The sequence below is a fragment of the Chanodichthys erythropterus genome, chromosome 7, assembly GCF_024489055.1.
Source record: "Chanodichthys erythropterus isolate Z2021 chromosome 7, ASM2448905v1, whole genome shotgun sequence".
Taxonomy (NCBI): Eukaryota; Metazoa; Chordata; class Actinopteri; order Cypriniformes; family Xenocyprididae; genus Chanodichthys; species Chanodichthys erythropterus.
In genome coordinates, this window is record NC_090227.1 from 19,265,988 (window position 1) to 19,280,922 (window position 14,935).

Genomic DNA, 14,935 nt, shown 5'->3' on the forward strand with positions numbered 1-14,935 from the left:
ATTGACGCTATGGTATGCGATTGGTGCTGGCTGCGCATGCGCTGTAAAACAAAAATCCAAGCGGCGCTTCTGTGAGTTGTTTTGTTTTGTTTTGTTTTTCACTCTCCCCAATCGAAGCGAGAAAAAAAAAAAACAGCTTAATCCAGCCTAATTTTGCTGGTTTTAGCTATTTTTAATGAGTCTCCCAGTCTGACAAGCAGAAAAGCAACCCAAAACCAGCCAACAGATAATAATAATAATACATTTTATTTATATAGCGCCTTTCAAGAACCTAAGGTCATTTTACATAATATTGACAAATAACAACAACAACAAAGTGAACACGCAGTCAAACAGTGATCATATAACATAGAAGACAATAACTGAAACAAGTATGAATCTGACAACATTGTATAGGCTATGTATGTATGACAAAATATTTATTTATGTGAGTGAGTGAAGAGTGAGTGAGTTACATGCTCAACAAAGGGAATAAATTATTCCTTTTAAATTAAGTCCAGTGGCTGCACTCACTCATGTAAATGTCTTAGTGGCTGAATCCAGAAGGACTGCCTCTTACAGAAACATACTTGAAAAATCCTGTTTTATTCCACTATCAACTGTAATAGAATCAAAACAATGTAACCAAATAAAGGAAAAACGTATACCTCTAGAAACAAAACTTTTTCTGGAGGAAAAAAAATGCTCATGAGTTTTCTCACACAGAAAAGGGCAGAGTGTCATGAATCATTTTAATGATTATCTCAAGACCCAGGAACACTTTATGTTCGCTTAGCATCTCCTTTGGTGGTGTAATAGATACATTTCCAAGTCTAAGAGAAGTTATTGTCTCTTGCTTTTCTGCAGTATTGCACAGAAAAAATGGTATCAACAAAAGGAGCTGTGTTTACTGCCTTCGAGCATTAAGACTTCAGGCAATTGTCGTAATGCTTATACTCTAATTGGCCTATGCTCATATTGTCATTAGTGTCTTGTTTAAAGGCAGCAGAGCAGAGGCAGGGATTAACAGGGAGCTGAAACAGCGACTGTTTTAACAGAATGCAGGGAGATAATTAGAACCCTGTGGCGTTGTGATGGGAGAACTGCGTGGGGAAGGTGCGGAGGACTCCCAGACCCTGTTATGAAATATGTATTAGATCTTTACAATCACAGCAAGTCCTCATTTTTAAATGAACCTACACCCACCATTCTTTCTCTCCTTCTTTCTCTCTCATTCTGTCTGCACATTCTACCACAAACATACACTCACACCTTAAATTGTGTTTTCAAAAAAATGTGTAAACTTTAAAAATAACATTATCTTTTTCAAACATAGTTCTAGAACTCCAAGGCCCCCCACATTGTCCACAACAATATAATAAACAATTAAAAATGTATACTCTTTATTTTATTTTTATTTTTTTAAATGCCCATGTTTTAAAGGGTTAGTTCACTCAAAAATTATTTAAAAAAAAAATGTTTTAATCACATATAAACATTGATCAGTGAATATAAACAGAAGCTCAACTGTATTTGTCTAGACATATGAGAACAAACCTCACTGGTTCTTGCAGAAACTCGAACATACTGCATGACACATGAGAATGAACCTCATTGGTTCTTGCACGTCAAGCAAGCATGATTGAGCTTCGCTGCATTCACACGGAGCGTCGGCATCATCACTTGACGGAGGGTGTGTGTGAAGCTTGTGCTGACATGGCCATCATAGTGACAACAGCCAATCGCATTACTTTCCAGTGTTGCATGAACAATTGGCTAGCCTCTGTGATCTGATTGGCTGACATCTGTGTTGCCGCTTGAAAAGTGAGAAATCTCTAGAGTGAATCGACGCAACGGAACCCACAATTCAGTTCGGCAACGCATGATGTCACCCATTCAAAGTAACGCTGCATTCACACGGGGTGTCGGCGTTAAAGGGATAGTTCACCCAAAAATGAAAATTTGATGTTTATCTGCTTACCCCCAGCGCATCCAAGATGTAGGTGACTTTGTTTCTTCAGTAGAACACAAATGATGATTTTTAACTCCAAACGTTTTCATCTGTCAGCTGTATAATGTGTGTCAATGGGAACTTTGTCTATATAGTAAATAAAACTTGCATAGACAAATCCAAATCACATTGATGTCCTAAGACACGAAACGATCAGATTGTGCGAGAAAGTTCACCACTATGTCCACCTGCATTCAGCATTCGGTTAGTGAGGTTTGATCATGCTCTGACAATGGAAGTGATGTCTCATGCTTATACTTCAGTGAGTGCAAGTTTTATTTACTCATAGAGACGAAGTTCCCATTGACACACATTATACGGCTGACAGACGGCAACGGTTGGAGTTAAAAACCATCATTTGCATTCTACTGAAGAAATAAAGTCACCTACATCTTGGGGTAAGCAGATAAACATCAAATTTTCATTTTTGGGTGAACTATCCCTTTAACGTTTCTCATTTACTTTGAATGGGTGACGTCATGCATTGCCGAACTGAATTGTGGGTTCCGTCGCAAAAAGTGTGTGCTAGCTGACCAAATTTCACTGTAAAGCTGCGTTGACACAATCTGCATTGTAAAAAGCGCTATTTAAATAAAGGTGGCTTGACTTGACTTGACCATCAGTTGCTACCAAATTAACATATAGCATGTATATTCATAGCCTAAACTAGTCTTTTTAAAAGATCTAAAAGATAGCATGTAGAATTTATAAGATATTAGCATGTGTTTGGTGTGACAAAATCCACACTTTAAAGGAACCCCCTGGGGTCTGAGGATTTTGGAACATGCTGGGCAGAACTGATGGAGGTGGTGAGATTCCTGTCCTTACATTTTCAGATGTGTGTTGAAGTCTGCGAAAGTTTCATTCAGTCCAATTAAATCCAGTCCAACTTCATGGAAAAGCTTTACACACAGGCCAACTAGCTTTACACTCCACCCACAGACCTATGGTGGTACTCTGAAGCTTAAGTCTTTACATTATTAAGCAGACAAGGGAGTTGGGGGTCTCTTATATTGATATCTTTGGCAGGATGTGACAGGCTGGGAAGAGTGTGTGCGTCTGTGTTACTTACATTCACATGTCTGTCTGTGAGGGATTAAAAGGTGTTATTTTAAGATAGATTTGGTAAAGAAGCAGGAAGTAATAGGGGTTTGCGGCTTGCCATCACATATGAAATGACACAAATAACTTTAACAAATAAAAAAAGTACTATTGTTTTTAATCTGTCCATCTCTTATTCCTTCCATTTTTGCTTTGTGTCCTTTTTAATAAACACATATTGTTCCTCAATCAATATGACAGGTTGTTCCACAAAATCTTTTTTTTATTCATGTCGAGGAGCATCTTATTCTCACTTTTACTTTTTAATCACCACCTCTGTCACTTTCTGCTGATTTTACACCCCCATTTTCAGTAGCCTGTCAATCTTTCACTCACTACACAACATCTCCTGATAGCTTTAGATGTAACTCACAGTTAATTGCATTAAAACACAATCTGAATGTCAGGCTCTTGTAAAGAACTTGCCTTGTTTGTGAAAGGGAGGGAGGAGGGACTGGGGGGAGTGTCAGTCTTCAAAACAGCAGTAGCTGAGATGAAACGCAAATGGAGGATAAAGAGCTTTCATTTTCTTAAAAGCAGCTCTGCTGTGAACATGTGATAGGTCACTCCAATCAGCCCTCAGTCCCTCCAATGCTCTGCAGCTGCAGCAACTGAAGTATGCAGTGCTCTGGAGGAGCAAAAGAGGTGGAAAAAATGTGCCTCTAAGAAGTCCTAATATTTAATGTATTAGAAGTATTAAGTATTAGAAGTTCTAATACTTAATATTTAATTTCTTAATGTTTTAGAGAGTCCTTTGTATAATAAAGTTGCTTGTAAAAGAGTTGAGTCTTTCAGGGAAATCCATCCAATTAATGTCAAGGATTCTGAATGTGGAAATAAGTAGATTAAATGTGCTAGATGGGCTAGATGTCACACATTTTATAAATATTACTCAAAGTTGTTTTATTTTTTTTATTTTTTATTTTTTTTCTGCTTACCCAGATTATTCAAAATATATTTTTTTTGATAACAAAATTCACAACAAAAAAATATTTTAATTAAGACAGTTCTAAAAATAAATTGCAGATGAACTTGCAGTACCCTTGTGAAAAAGAAGTACACTTTAGCATGCTTTAAAAAAAGAGTACTTTAGGGAAATAATAATACTTAGGAAAAGAATATACTTAATGGAATTTAATGTTTTCAGGCACTTCATGCATTTAATTGCAATTAAATGTAACTTTATTTTAGCTTCAATTTATATTCGTTTGTTTGTTTTTTAATTAATTACAATTTCTCAAACTATGGTTCCATTTCTCTAAACTTTAGAACTAAACTTTTCTACACACAAAACCACAAACACATGCACAACATGCAAAACATCACACTTGCAAAAGCAAATATATCATTCAAAACTATTTTAACTCCTCTAAAATTTGTGTGTCTGCATAGCAGCTCTACACAAACATCATTAGCCACAGACATGCCAAACTACACACGGATATGTAAAATGTAAAACGCTACAATCTTGTGTCTTTTCTTCTCCAGTGTGCAGAGGAGTGCAGGAGTTTGTCAGGTAATTCGTAAATGAGTGTGGCATTGTCACGTTGTGTAGCAGTCCAATACACGGGACACAGAGATAACAAACAAAGTCTTTAATGAACATGGAGAATAACACAGGAGAACACCTAGGAGGATATAGCAAACTACACATGTAAATTAAGCACGATAACCGACAAAGGACAAAACCCAAAGGGAGTACAAATGCCAAGTGAACATAATGACAGACAGGTGCAAACCATATGTATGTAACCCTATGAACAAACAAAGATATAATCAGTATCCACGGAAACCGAAACTAAATAGAGCAGGGAAACAAAACAGAATATCAAAATAAGTGTCCATAACCATGACATACATTTGAATGGCAGTGTTTTCCAAATGAAACACAAGAGCTGTTACTTTTGAATGGTGTGTCACTGTAGACAACTGTGTTTAGCATTTTGCTAAAAGTTTGTTTTACAATTGCAAACTGAGAGTAAAGCAGATAATGTGCTTGCAGTTTTGCAGACTTGGTCTAAAGATTAGGTATGATTGAATGGTTTCACCGAGGGGGCCTCAAGTACCATTTTGTGTAAGAAATAACTAAAAGCAATTAGTTTAACTTTAGAATGCTTTCATTTTGACCCACTTAAGTACATCTTTCTGTAATTTCATAATTATTTTTTATTGTCTTTTAAATATGCTTAGTGTACTGCCGCTGAGAAGCAATTATGCTAAACTAAAATATACAGTTAATGCCAAATCATCATGTATTTAAATTTGTAATTACACATTTGTAACAATGAAGTTGCAGTTTAATATATTTAAAATATATTAACTAATATTAAACACAATACAGTTAAAATTATGATAAATTATAATTAGTATGTTGGTCAACACATGAAAATAGCTGTACTTCTTCAAAACATGACAAAAGATGATTAAAATATTATTTTATTTTAAATGAACTTAAAACTGTTAATTTGACATTATTGCAAAGTGCAACTTTTAAAAGCAGTTTCACTTAAATGTGTACTAGGGATGCACCGATATGATTTTTTGGGGCCGATACTGATACTAACAAACATTGGCCGATACCGATATTTGTCACTTCCTCTCTTATGTGAAATTTTGTCCTCAAGTATTTTGATCATGTTTTAAATAAGCAAACACATGTGTTTCACATGTGTTTCATTCACCTTCATTAAAATATTACTAGCAGGTTTATTACTGCATCATCAAATTATTTTTTAATTAACATGGATTGGATCCATTTAACATTCAGCATGCCTACATAAAGACAACAGAACAAAGATACATATGAAATAAACAGTGCTTTTTAGGTAGGTTTAATAGTTTTGAGGTGAAGAAATAAAGTAAACAAATGTAAAATAACTGCATATTCTTCACTGTATAAATTATACATATTAATACTTCTTTATTGTAACAGACTTTATTGTGATTAATCTTCTAATTTGTTTTTGTATACATTTTAATATTTTTTGTAAGTTTAAATATGTATGAGATCTGCACTAGCTCCTTTACTAAGGCGGGACTTATTTCGACGGGTCTACGGAGCTATAAGGGCAACACGTTCTCACTCCCAACTCGTCACATATGGACGCTTGGTCAGGACCCCTTGGCGTCACATATTAATGCACTGGGTACCCCCTTGGCGTTATTTTTCAACGAGCAGGGCAGTCCGATAGACTTCATAAGGGTAATGGAGAGAGCATGCAGTTCTTCAGAGATATTTTGCAGATTTAAAGTTTGTCAGTTTATTAAGCACCCCCGAAAAGGTATAACATCTGTATGTATTTGTTTACTGTTAGTTGTAAAAAGTGGTTTGAGTAATTCGCTTTATGTGGATGATAATGCAATGGAGAGAGAGTTTAATGCGCACTTGTTTGTGGTGAATTTTTTTGGAGTGAAAACGGACGCAAATAAACTTAATAAAACATCAGTAAAGTTTTAGTCATCATTCGGAGAGGGTCCTCTACACTTATGAAAGTTACGTCTCGGTTACATATGTAACCCTCGTTCCCTGAAGGAGGGAACGGAGACGTACGTCAGTAGTGACCGACGAATTGGGATATCGCTAAGAGAGCCCTATCATCTTCGTGTAAACTAAAACAAGCCAATGGAATTGGCGTGCGATATTTGCATAATGCGCACCGCCCCCCGACAGGTGTATATAAATAGGAAGCGGATGCAATCGCACTCTGTTTTTCGCTGAGGAGACAACTGGTGTCCGCACTACAGCGAGGGTACAGAAACTGTGGCGACGGGACGTACGTCTCCGTTCCCTCCTTCAGGGAACGAGGGTTACATACGTAACCGAGACGTTCCCTTTCAGTCGGTCACGTTCGACGTACGTCAGTAGTGACCGACGAATTGGGATCCCAACTAAAGCGCCACAGTTACGAAACCCCTTCCAGTGCCCAGTGCAAGCTCAGCCGCCCATAGCACCGGCTGGCGGTGAAGGGGGCGAGTTTACACCGAGAGAGTCTACTGCTGTCTAACCAATACCCACTAAGTAAACTAGACTACACTGGGGAAGCGAACCCAATGGGGGAGGAGTTTACGTGGGAATACACATATGGACTGGCCCGGGGGGCAGTACGCATATGGAGTCCCTGGGATGGCTCCACCTGGTAGGGGGAGACTCATCTGACAGGTGACAGCAGAGCTGGCTCTGCTAAGGGAAAGACACGGACTCGGCCCGTAGGGAGTTTTAAACCGTGGATAATTACACATATGGGACCGCTCACGTAGAGGGGTCACGACATATGGGCCCCAGCCAACAGACAGCGTCAGCGACGGATGTAGGCCTGGCATCAGACACTCCGCAATGTCCGAGCCGAAGGGGGAGGCGGAGGAACTCGACAGGGTTCGCCTGGAATGGCATTGCAAGCCGACACTTAGAGTGGGTACAACACGTCTACCGACTAGTGGATGCGAGTACACGTGAGGATACCGGCTCTACACGTAGGCTATAAAACCTAGCGAACGTGTTTGGTGTCGCCCAGCCCGCAGCTCTACAGATATCTGTCAGCGAGGCGCCATGAGCCAGCGCCCAGGAAGAGGCCACCCCTCTGGTGGAGTGGGCTCTCAACCCGAGCGGGCAAGGCACGCCCTGGGATTTGTACGCCAAGGCGATGGCATCCACTATCCAGTGGGCCATCCTCTGCTTGGAGACAGCCTTTCCCTTCTGCTGGCCTCCGTAACAGATGAAGAGCTGATCTGAGGTCCTGAAGCTTCGCGTTCTGTCCACGTAAACGCGCAGAGCGCGGACGGGACAGAGCAAAGCTAGGGCTGGGTCTGCCTCCTCCGAGGGCAGCGCTTGCAGGTTCACTACCTGATCTCTGAAGGGAGTGGTAGGAAACTTGGGCACGTATCCAGGCCGGGGTCTCAGGATAACGTGAGAATCACCGGGCCCGAATTCTAGGCACGTTTCGTCGACCGAAAATGCATGCAGATCCCCAACCCTCTTCAGGGAAGCCAATGCAACCAGAAGAACCTTCTTAAGAGACATTAGTTTCAGGTCGACTGATTGCAAAGGCTCAAAGGGATGACCCCGGAGAGCTGTGAGAACCAGGGTCAAATCCCAAGAGGGTACGGAGGAAGGGTGAGGAGGATTCAGTCTCCTGGCCCCCCTCAGGAACCTGACGATCAGATCGTGTTTCCCCAGGGACTTACCCTCAACTGCGTGGTGATGTGCGGCGATAGCGGCAACATACACCTTGAGGGTGGAGGGAGACAGCCTTCGCTCCAACCCATCTTGCAGGAAGGAAAGCACGGATCCGACCGAACATGATCGGGGGTCCTCTCGGCGAGAGGCGCACCATTCGACGAACAGGTTCCACTTCAACGCATAGAGACTCCTAGCTTGGAAGGAGCTCTAGCGGAAGTGATGGTGTCTACGACCGCTTGCGGGAGATCACTCAGAACCTCCGCATCCCGTCCAGGGACCACACGTGGAGGTTCCATAGATCGGGACGCGGGTGCCACAGGGTGCCCCGTCTCTGAGTCAGGAGGTCCTTCCTCAGAGGAATCGGCCAGGGAGGAGCTGTCGCGAGGAGAATGAGGTCTGAGAACCAGGTCCGAGTGGGCCAGTACGGAGCCACTAACAGAACCTGCTCCCCGTCCTCCCTGACCTTGCACAGGAGTTGTGCGAGAAGGCTCACTGGGGGAAACGCATATTTGCGCAGACCCGGGGGCCAGCTGTGTGCCAGGGCATCCGTGCCGAGCGTGCCGCCGGTCAGGGAATAAAACCACTGGCAGTGGGCAGTTTCTGGGGAGGCAAACAGGTCTACCTGGGCCTCGCCGAAATGCTGCCAAATCAGCTGGACCGCCTGGGGGTGGAGCCGCCACTCGCCCGCAAGTGGAGGCTGCCGTGACAGCTCGTCGGCTGCACGGTTGAGCACACCTGGGACACGAGTGGCCCGAAGGGACCTCAGATACTTCTGACTCCACAACAAGAGATGGCCGGCGAGTTGCGACATGCGACGGAAGCGTAGACCACCTTGACGGTTGATGTACGCAACGGCCGCAGTGCTGTGTGAGCGGACTAGAACGTGCTTGCCTGACAACAGCTTCTTGAAGCGGGCCAGCGCAAGACGAACCGCTAGCAACTTGAGGCAATTGATATGCCAGTGCAGCTGAGGCCCCGTCCAAAGACCTGCCACTGCATGCCCGTTGTACGTGGCCCCCCATCCCGTGGCAGAGGCATCTGTGGAGACCACAGCGTGCCTGGACACTCGTTCGAGGGGTACTCCAGCCCACAGGAACGAAGGGTCCAACCACCGGACAAGGGTGCGACGGCAGCTCGGTGTCACGGGGACACGGAGCGTGCCGCACTGCCACGCCCATCTCGGGACCCGGCCGCGGAGCCAGTGTTGAAGCGGTCTCATATGAAGCAATCCGAGCGGCGTGACCGCGGCTGCAGATGCCATATGCCCCAGGAGCCTCTGAAAATCTTTCAGTGGAGCTGCTGTCCTGCACTTGAGCGAGCTCAGGCAGTTCAACACCGACTGGACGCGCGCCTCGGTGAGACGCGCAGTCCGTGCGACCGAGTCTAGCTCGAGACCGAGACAAGAGATCCTCTGCCCGGGGGCGAGATTGCTCTTGTCCCAGTTGACCTGAAGACCCAACCGGCTGGGAGCTAAAACCATGTCGGGTAGAACTTTGTACTGACATGCCCGACCCTCGAACGCAGACCGGAGGAAGGGTCTGTGTCGAGGCAGAATCGAGACATGAAAGTACGCGTCCTTCAGGTCTATTGCTGCAAACCAATCCTGGGGACGGTCCAGGATTGGCCGTAGCCCACCGCCCTTTTTCGGTACAATGAAGTAGGGGCTGTAGAACCCCGACTTCATATCGGCTGGAGGGACCGGCTCGATTGTATCCTTCGCCAGGAGGACAGCAATCTCCGCCCGGAGAACAGGTGCACTGTCCAACGACACCTGAGTGAAGTGGACAACCCTGAAGACCGGGGGACGCCGGGCGAACTGAATCGCATAGCCGAGTCTGATAGTGCGAATGAGCCAGCTGGACAGGCTGGGGAGAGCTATCCACGCTTCCAGACACTGAGCCAGCGGGACCAAAGGCACCACAGACGCACCGGGGGTGGGGCAGCAAGGCAGAGAGGGACCCGACTCGGACGGCTTGGGAGCGGCCCGGAGTGGGGTCGGACTCTGCGAGGCAGCAGTGTGCATGGGAGACGCCGCACGGGACGCGGTCTGCGCCATCACACTGCTGCCTGCTGGCGAATGGGGAGGGAGCTGCCAGCGGCGAGGCGGAGCCTGGCACACTGGCAGACACACCTTGTTGTGACCTGGAGTTTGAGGAAACTGCTCTTTTTGTGAAAAAGCGGTTGATAGACAGACATCACAAATTCCCCCCGGCCCTCCTCCGGGGGTGGGAGAGACGATGGTATTCTCTCCCGAAGAGCGAGAACCTTCCCCTCCAGGTTGCCCGTCTCAGTGCCGTGTTTTGCTTTTCCGTTTACCACCGGGCTTAGCGGAGACGGGCTGGGCACCACGCCCGCGACCGGCACCCTGCTGCCTGGCTGGTGTAGGCTGCTGCTTTGCCATTTTAGCAGGGGCGGAGGACGATGCAGGCGGGCGCCCTCGGCGATGAGCGGGCTGAGGCTGAGCCACGGGCGGCTGGATGGAGGCAGCAGCGGACCGCCGTGGCATGACGTGACTGATAGCCTCAGCCTGCTTCTGTGCAGCGGAGAACTGTTGGGCGAAGCTCTCCACTGCGTCGCCGAATAGGCCGACCGGGGACACGGGGGAATTTAGGAACCGCTGCTTGTCGGTATCCCGCATGTCCGCCAGGGTCAGCCAGAGGTGGCGTTGCTGGACTACGAGGGTAGACATCGCATGACCAACAGCACGTGCTGTCACCTTCGTTGCCCGGAGGGCAAGGTCGGTGGCAGCGCGCAGCTCCCCCAGCAGCTGTTGGTCAGGACCTTCCTGGGGCATCTCCGACAGCGCCTTTGCTTGGTAAAGGGCCATCGCGTGAAGGGCGGAGGCAGCCTGCCCACAGGAACTGTAAGCTTTCTCAGTCAGACTGGCTGAGAATTTACAGGCCCGGGACGGGAGACGCGGCTCACCACGCCAGCCAGTGGCCGTTGGACACAACTGCATCGCAACGGACCGCTCGACTGGCGGGATCCTCGCGTACCCCCTGGCTACCCCGCCGTCCAGGGAGGTGAAGGCGGACGCGGGGCCAGGCCTGATACGGGCACTATACGGTGTCTGCCAAGACCTAGTCACCTCATCATGCACCTCCGGGAAGAAAGGCATTGGGGCGGGACGCTGGGGCTGACCAGCGCGACCCCCCCCAAGTACCAATCATCCAGCCGAGATGGGCCGGGACAGGGTGGAGGGTTCCACTCAAGCCCGACGCACAAGGCGGCCCGGGAGAGCACAGCCGAGAGTTCGGGATCTGACTCGGGCAACGCTACCGTCCCGGAGGGCGGCAGCGCGTCCGGATCTTCCTCCCCCGAAAACTCAAACTCGCCTTCCGACGCAGCGATCGACATCTGATCCTCCGCCGGCGCACCAAAGGTAACGGCTGGACAGTCCGAAGAGGGCCCAGCAGAAACCAACAGCGGCAAGATGGGTTGCGGTGCTGACGAGGGGGCAGGGGCCCGAGGAGCGTTTCCGCTCGGCGGGGGAGCCCTGACCGTTATCCTCAGGTCGCCCTCCCTATACAGCGCCGTACCATCATTCCGGTTCCCGGGGCCAGAAAAAACGGTCGTACGCGGCATAGGAGAGGGGACCCCCGCTTCCTGAGACTTCAGGAAGGAGAGCCTCGTCCTCAGCACCGCGATGGTCATGTTCCCGCAATGGGAACATGAACCATCCACAAAAGCTGCTTCAGCGTGCTGAACGCCCAAACACGAGATGCAGCGATTGTGCCCATCAGCAGGGACCAGGGAACGACTGCACCCAGTAACGCACAGACGAAATGACATACTGTCAGGGTTCGTCTGTAAAGCTCTTTTAGAAGGGGAAGTCAACTCACTCGTGCTGCAGCACCCAGGGAGCGACGCGATGTGTCAGGTACACCACTCCCTGACACACTGAGGAACCGGCCCAAATCGCTACACACACACACTCTTTGTGTTGCTGTGAAAGCTCCTCGGACACTTGCGACCTCGCTGAACGTGCCCTCTTCACCAGCACCGATAGTTCGCTGTAAATCCTCTTCTGAGGCAATGTTTTAGAATAAACAAACGAAGAAATGAGTCTTCTGAACAGGACATCAGTGAATGGCTCCGAAGTGAAAGACAGAGTGCGATTGCATCCGCTTCCTATTTATATACACCTGTCGGGGGCGGTGCGCATTATGCAAATATCACACGCCAATTCCATTGGCTTGTTTTAGTTTACACGAAGATGATAGGGCTCTCTAAGCGATATCCCAATTCGTCGGTCACTACTGACGTACGTCGAACGTGACCGACTGAAAGGGAACAGAAGTTATTTAGTCAAGAGTGTGTGATATTTTGTTATTTGATTAACATTTAAGCGCAGACAGCAGCGCTAGGAAAACACAACAGTCATTATAAAGCTCAGCGCTCCCACGCAGTTAATTAATAAACCATCGATTTGTTATATCGGTCTTTTTCCTCCTACAGCCGATATGCCAATGGTTGTAAATTGAGCAAAAATCATGTATCGGCGGCCGATACATCAGTGCATCCCTAATGTGTACAGTTAAGTGGCCTTTTTATTTCATTAGTATATTATCTGCAAGTGCTGTTAAGATTTAAAGTACAAGTGCACATTTAATACAAATAAGTTCTACTCTTTTTTCAAAAGGGAAAACTTTTTTTTTATTACTGGGATATCGACTGTGTGACAATTAGCTCCAGTCTTTCATAGAGCAAATAGTAAATAATTTTACTATAATGTGGAGACATTAATTGAACACTTTTACATGACAATTGTTTTTTCTATATGCTTTAATTATTATTTCCCATTAATTAACACTTTCTCCCAGACATGTACTTGTTTTCCATAATGCTGAACAATGTATTTGGTAAATAACATCTCAAATGAAAAACATTAATTAAAGGCATTAGTGGATATTGAGCTGTTTCTGCCCATACATAAGATGTAAGTTATAATTTGCGAGAGATGCTTGCTATCTCAAAAACATCATTAAGTATCCAGACAAGGGGTTTTCTGTTTCATTTGCAGATGTGGATAATTTATAAGGAGACCATGGGAGTCAGTTCAATGAAGAGCTGTGGCATACAAATGGGAATAAACCCATCTACACTATTAAATGAGGCAATTTTCAGTGAATAAATCTTTAATGAGAACACTGGATTGATGAAAATAGTTTATAGCATTATGCCTCAGCTATTTTGTTGCTTGATAACACAAGGCTAAGACAAATAATCTAGCTATTCTGAATATACAATAAATATATTTAAAAACATTGAAATAACAAGAAATAATGTCTACAGTAAATTATAAATAATTATTAGAGCTATGCAAGTCTCTACGAATGGCCTTTGCATTTCATTTTCACATTTTTAAATAGTTGTTTCACATACTGATACGGCAGAGCTCAAATGAAAAGCAGCGTAATCATGCCTACATTTTACTGGATCTACTGAATCAGCCATGAATGTTCCATTTTAGAGCTGAATTTATGCCAGTATTAAATGCAAGCGAGTGGCCAGGGTCACATTTCTGATTGTAAATGCAGTGCACTGAAAATGGGAGGAAAGGATTCATAAGTGGCTCAAAAATGAGCACATTTGCACACACATTAACACCTAAAATAGGTCCATGCATCACACTCATGTCTACATTGTGGAATGTTCCATTGACAGAATCTCTCTGTTGTTTTTTTCAGCAGTCAAGTTGGGAATGTATATAAAGCGTATAACGTAAGGGCTTAAGGGCTTTAGTACTACAAAAAATATTAACAAATACCCACATACAGAAGCAAGCATACATACAGCTATCAGCATTTACATATTCACTCATACTAAGATTGCAATTAAAGGTATATTCCGGGAAGTTTTTTGACAGCATTTCTGGCATAATGTTAATTAATTAATTTCCACTTTTTCCTAGTTTTCTTTAAATAAGGTTACTGTGAGGCACTTGTAGTGGAAGTGAATAGTGCCCAATTTTGGGGGATTTAGACGCAGAAATGTCTTCTGTGTTCTTGTAATTTTGCGGCCATTTCAGGACATTAAGAGTTATGTTGTCATGGCAACAAAGTTGTAAATTTGGATATAAATTCACACAGAAGAGGTTAGTGTTTTTTTCCACACTGCTTAACTTGCTCTGCTTTAAAATAATGCTAACACACATTTTGTTTACATCTTATTTACATGACATTTTAGCGTTCACTTTGATTGCAAGTCTCTCTGTAATCTAGTTTTCTGCTTTTTAAAAGAAAAGGAAGAAAAAGCCAAAATTATTATTTTTGTGTATGTGTGGTAATCAACATTATGCCACAAGTGCTGCTGATTTCACGTAACTTGTATTAAACCAGAATATTCTTTTAAACAGTCACACACTCTAGATAACTGAGGAAATACACATTGACGGTTATGCAGAACAAAAAAAAAAAAAAAAAATATATATATATATATATATATATATATATATATATATATATATATATATATATATATATATATATGATTAGCGATGTACACATTTGGCATGTTTTATTTCAGTATATCATGGTCTCTGCCTGAGCTAGAATACTAAAATATATTTAATTTAGCTTTTTTTCTTGCACACACTCCCTTGCACTCCTATTCTTTGTCTGTCTTAACAGATGCACATACACATAATTTATCTTTTTCTATTCAAT